The sequence below is a fragment of the Acanthisitta chloris genome, unplaced genomic scaffold, assembly GCF_000695815.1.
Source record: "Acanthisitta chloris isolate BGI_N310 unplaced genomic scaffold, ASM69581v1 scaffold17794, whole genome shotgun sequence".
Lineage (NCBI taxonomy): Eukaryota > Metazoa > Chordata > Aves > Passeriformes > Acanthisittidae > Acanthisitta > Acanthisitta chloris.
The window spans coordinates 2,690-8,882 of NW_008671159.1; positions in this window are offsets into that span (position 1 = coordinate 2,690).

Genomic DNA, 6,193 nt, shown 5'->3' on the forward strand with positions numbered 1-6,193 from the left:
GCTGCTTGGAAAGACAAATTTTCCTGTTTGTATTATTCTGTAATGGAAGCCTCAAACCCCTTGACCTAGCAAATGTACTTGTCTTTAGGAAAGAAAAACCAGAGCCTGTCTGGCAGCACACAGGAGTGTGTTGGTTCACGCGCTGTGGTTTGTGCAGCTCGATGCAGAGCTGCTCTCTGCAGGGAAAACAGCTCCAAATTCAGTCCTAACCCTCTCCCTCCTGCTTTGGAGCATTTGTGGGTTGTGCCTGGAGTAAAGTAGATGTTCTGATGGAACATCCAGATGAGAGAGGATTTCTACAACCTCCTGAACTGTTCCAGCCGTTCGGTAAATGATCCAGGGAGGTGCAGAGCCTGGAAACCATCTCTGGAAAAACATTGTTGAGTTTGCAGTGGTTGTTTTACCTGAAAAACTGTAGGGAGTTTTCCAAAGATGTTGCTGAGGGGTTGCAATGAGTCCTGCAGAGACAGAAGCTTTTCTAGAGCATCATGTGCTCAACACGGGGTTGACTTTCCACAGCAGGAACAGCAGCAGAACTTCCTCAAGGACAAGCTGCTTTGTTGTGGTTTGTTTCTCCAGATCCACTGACTTTGCCACCAACATTCACTTTGCCAGGACCTTTTTAACAGCAGTGATCAACTGCTGGGCAGTGTGATTTGAGGGGTGCATGGCCAAACACCACTGACCTCTGCCAGACCCTGAGGGCTCAGCTCAGATTAATTTTCTTGCTTTCCACTCCAGTGCACACCTTGATGGTTTCTATAACTCACCTTGAGCCTCTCTGACCATCCCCCACGAGCTACCACTGCCTTGAGATTTATACAGGTGCCTGCAGGTATTTTTCTTCTTTCTGAATCAGTTTTTTCCTGGATAATATTTAACTGCTAATCACACATCCTTCCCCCCTGCACCTGACGTGGTTTGGTGCTGTTGGAAAGTCAGGAAGGCTGTCTCCAAAGAAATCAAGGTGCATTGCACCTTTCCTTCCATGTTATACTAAGGTGGATTCTGGGGGAGTTCTCACTTGCTAGTTCTTCATCACACCACTTGGAGTTGGTTAGTTTGGAGTCTGTGTACAGTCATAAGTCAAAAATGCAGAACAAGAGCTTTCTAATAATCCTGGAAAAAAAGCTGCCAACCCAAGGAAACCTCCAGTGTTCCTTTCAGAAATGCTCTCAGCTCTCTTATGATACCTGACACATCATCTGTGTGTCGAATAAGCAGTAGAATTGCTCTCAGCTCTCTCATGATACCTGACACATCATCTGTGTGTCTCATATGGTTGGGAATTGTGCTTTAAAACCTTATTCAATTCCCTCTCCAATGAATCCCTTCAGACTGAAATAGCTCCAACTCCTGCAAGAGCAACCGTTGGACCAAATGTCTTTTGAAGACCTCACAGCATGTTAAGCAGATCCTTTTGTCTTGAGTGGTGTGTTAGTTCAAAAATTCCATGTTGTTTAGCATTCCTGGATGGGGAAGGAGTTGTTTTATGCATCTCAGGGTCTGCCTGGAAGCTCAGACAAATAGTAAAGCATCCTGGGTCAGGATGGGAAGTCCCAGACCACTGGCCAGAGCTAGTGGGAAGCTCTAGATGACACACACACTGTTCTCAGTGAGAGGAGAGAAATTGGGGTGTTTAAAAGGTAAAAAATTCAGGACAGGCACCTGAGCTCACCCCAAGAGCTCCCACTGAGCAGTTCTGTGCTGGCTGGAGGCTGTGGCTGAGCAGTGCAAGCTCTGAGCTCACAGCTCCAGCACTGAGGTGGTGTTGGGGGTTTTCCCATTTTCAGTTCAAATCCTGGTTCTGTTGGATATTTAACAAGTGTCTAAGCAATTCTTCTGCTCTGAGTGTGCCTTAGATCCTGCTCAAGTGTCTAAGCAATTCTGCTCTGAGTGTGCCTTAGATCCTGGCCTGCAACAGTGGGAAAATACCTCTGGCTTGTTCTGCTTGCATATCCTGGTTTGCCTGCATGGGCAGTCCTAGTCTGAAGGACCTGGAGTGGTTTAGGAGCTGAACACACTTTGCTGAGCATGGTGGAGTTACTGTTGTTCCCATGAATAAGTGCATTCACCCAGAGGGAGAGGAGAAACGTGTGTATGGCCCAGAATTTTAAGGCAAAGCAAGTTAGAATTGGGAAATCTACAGTTCACAGTCTGGTTTAGACATTGCTCCTGGGCAAGTCAACAACAGAAGTCTCTTGGGTTCATGTTTCCAGGCACAGCTTTGGAAAGGAGAGAGTTCCTTTCTGGGGACCTGTTCTCTCTTCCTCAGCTCTTGTCACCTGTGTGAGCTGAGGGGTTTGAGCTTCTCTCACCATATAAACCACACAGGTAGAGTTGCTGAGGCTCTTTCTTGGTGCTGCTGCTGCTGCACTGTCGCCTGCAGTTTGTGTAACTTAGCCTTGGCAAGGAAATGAAAAATTTTGATGTGTGTTTTAACACCAGCTAAACCTGGAGAGCTTGTGCCAGCCCCTGAGACAAATGCTTGCACAAAGGTGCTGGTCTCAGGCACCAGGTCTGGCACCAGGACACATAGGAACCCTGTGGCTCCACACAGAGCTGAGCTGTTTGCTTCAGGCCATGGTTATACCTCAGCTCCCACCAGCAGCTTGAACTTGGTTTTTTCTTGCCTCCTTCCTCCCTCTTTAGAGCCTCTCCAGGTAAATCCAGGCACATTCAGACCTCACTGAAGCACACTGTGTTTTTATTGCTCCCTGAAATTACAGTTTGCCCCAATCCTCCAGTGATATTCCTAGGTGGGTTTGTGTGTCCTCCTAGCCAGAACTTGCCTTCCCTGGCAGGGAGCTGGCTCCCAAAGTCTATTTATTCTGGAAAAAAACTTCAAACAAACCCCTCTGTTCCCTGTCCAGGCACATTCAGACCTCACTGAAGCACACTGTGTTTTTATTGCTCCCTGAAATTACAGTTTGCCCCAATCCTCCAGTGATATTCCTAGGTGGGTTTGTGTGTCCTCCTAGCCAGAACTTGCCTTCCCTGGCAGGGAGCTGGCTCCCAAAGTCTATTTATTCTGGAAAAAAACTTCAAACAAACCCCTCTGTTCCCTGTCCCCTCCCCTCTCTCCTGGAAAAAAAACCTCAAACAAACCCCTCTGTTCCCTGTCCCCTCTCTCCTGTAATTGCCAGGTGCTGCTGGAGCTGCTTGACAGGTGAGTTCTGATCCCAACCTCCTCCTAAAGGAGCCTCTCACACCTGAGCTGGGCCCCTCAGCTGAAGTTTGGCAGGGCAGGGCCAGGCAGGAAGGCTGGATAAATGGGGGCATTGCTACCACTTGCCAAAACAACCCATGTGCTGTATCTGCAAAGGTGTTTTCAGTGGAAACATGCCCAAAGTTTTACTTTATGGAAACATTGCCAGCTCCGTCCTATGGGGATGCAAAAAAAGAAGCAGCAGTGTGCGCCTCCAGCCCCAGCCTGGAGAGTGATGGGTGAATGAGAGGCTCTCAAAGCCCAGGCAGGTGTGTGCACAGGGGGAAGTGCAGCTGTGTGTCATGGAGAAAGAATGTCCTGTGATTGCTGTATCAAAGTCCATTTCTTTTTCCCTGCTCGGTGGCTTTTAATCCAGCACTCTTGATTTTCCAAATGCTTTTCTAAGCAGAGGAGGATCCAGGCTGCCATACCCTAAAACCCAGTAGGTTCCCAAGGATTTTGTTGGGTGTCACAGCAGAGGTTTAGGCAGGTGTAACCTGCTGATTCACAGGGCAGGAATGGAGCTGGGACTCACTGCAGGTAAAGCACAAGACTGGCACCTCCTGCCCTGGTTGGAGACACAGAGTTTGGACCTCTTGACTTGCTACGCAATGCAGACAAAAAAAAAAAAAAAGAAGAAAAGATGTGATGCATTTTTCAAATTGCGTCTGAGGTTGTTCCACCCTGACAGATAAATTAATCCTTTTTGCAAACAGGCGTTTTCACCACCAACAATCCAACTGCTTTGGTTATAGGTGACTCATGCCCAAACTCCTTCACCATTCCCAAGGTGCTTTGAACCAGATACAAGGTAGGAAGCAGAAATATTACATGGCTTGACATCAAAATAGTCAGCCTTATTTATTTGGTGTTTTTAGTTTAGCCAGAGGAGGAGAAAATGCTTCTGTATATGTGGATTGGTGCTTAGTCAGGAGCCACAAGGTGACAGCTGGACGTGGGTTTTGCTTTTTAGTCAGAGCACTTGCTCAGCTTTCCCAGGGTGATGGAGAGTCTCTTCAGCCTCTGTTGCCAATGGTGCAACCTTCATCCACACGGTTTCAAGTGGATGGATGAGGAAATAGCCAGGGACAGCTGTTCCCTGAGCTATTCCCTGAGCTCTGGTGCCTCTCAGGTTCCCCCGAGACGTGTTTCCCTTTTGGCTGTGCTGTACAATAATGCTGAGCAAACTCTAAACACAAAATACTTCTTTCAGCATGGAAAGATCTACAACTACTGTTGATGCTCATGTTGCTGAATTAACTTGGCCTTGGCTAAACAAAGGAGTCATTCAGCCAGAGGAGAATGACCCAGTTACAGACTGGGGACAGAGTTATTTTTGGTTTGCAGATTAGAAGAAGGAGCCCAAACCTTTTTAACTTCAGGGGATTGAAGTAGTGATGAATGGACCTTGCAGTTCTTATCCTGCATGGAGGCAGGCACTGACTGTTTCCCTTCCTGCTGGTTCCTGAGCTCTCCCATTCCTCACTGACCTGGGGAAGGGACTGGAGCACAAGTGCCATGAGGAGAGGCTGAGGGAGCTGGGGGTGTTCAGCCTGGAGAAGAGGAGGCTCAGGGGAGACCTTAGCACCCTCTGCAACTCCCTGACAGGAGGCTGGAGTCAGGTGGGGGTTGGTCTCTTCTCCCAGGACAAGAGGGCACAGACTCAAGCTCTGCCAGGGGAGGGTTAGGTTGGATATTAGGAAGAGATTTTTTCCAGAGAGAGTGCTCAGGCATTGGAATGTGCTGCCCAGGGAGGTGGTGGATTCACCATCCCTGGAGGTTTTCAGGCTGAGACTGGATGTGGCACTTAGTGCCATGGTCTGGTACCCACAGTAGGTTTGGACTTGATGATCTTGGAGGTCTTTTCCAACCCAGTTGATTCTGTGATTCTGTGATTCTGTGAGCTGCTGTGGAGCCTCCTGAGCACACTCTGTTGACTCAGCCTCTGCCCTCCCCACCCCGAAACAACACCCTCCCTGTCCCCACCCATCCAGCTGTGTCCTCCTGCCTCCCAAACCTGCACCCTCACACTACCTGTGTTGTGTTTCATGGATGCTCCTTTGGGAAAGCCTCAGGAAGGGGAAGCTCCCTGTCAGATTTCCAGTTATTTCTATTACTGACTCATTTCTAACCAGTCTTAATTATTTCTGGCCATTGTGTATCTTGTGCTGTGTAAAATTAAAGCTACTGAGAACATGCCACAGAGCCACAATATCCAAATGGAATAGAACAGAGTCCTGCCTGTTGTACTGAGCAGTATCTGAAAGGGGAACTCAACTCCATATCAAGTGTTGGGGAATAGTTTGCTTTTCAATGGATAGTCTGAGCATGTTAGCTCTCTGGAGCTTGGAGCTGGAGTGGTTTCAGGGCCTGTTTGAAGTGGTACTCACACCCCTCCTGGGCTGAAGGAGCCCTTTAATGCCTTGGGTTACTGGGACATTTGGAAAACATTTGGAAAACGTTTATAAAATCAGTAAACATCCAAGCAGTTCCTTCTAGATGTACAGTTCTCTCCTACCCAAACACAGGAACAGGCTGTGCTCTTGGAAGCTTTTCCTCTGCCAGTAACAGACCTGAGATGACACTGGTGGGAGGAAGGTGTTGGGCTGAACTTGTGTCACCCTTATGTCACAGTCACACTGCAGTGTCCCTGGCTGTTTGTCATGGAACTTTTGGGGCTTTAGGTTAGGGGGTTGAATGGTTTTAATTCTCTGTGTTAGATAAATGAAGCTACTTCAAATTTTATTTTGTAATGGAGTTTTTAAACCTTTCTGTGCTGAATTTTTCCCTTCCCTTGAGGCATATTGCTGAATTCTGGGCACAAAATCCTTCACATTGATTTGCTCAGTGATCTGAATCTCAGCTTGAAATGATAACCTGAAATCCTAAATCTAATGCTTATGTCTTATTTTACCCCATAAATACTGAGCTGTGGGTATTTTTAAGGCAAATTGCTCCAGATTGTAGCAAACTTTCTGTTGCCTT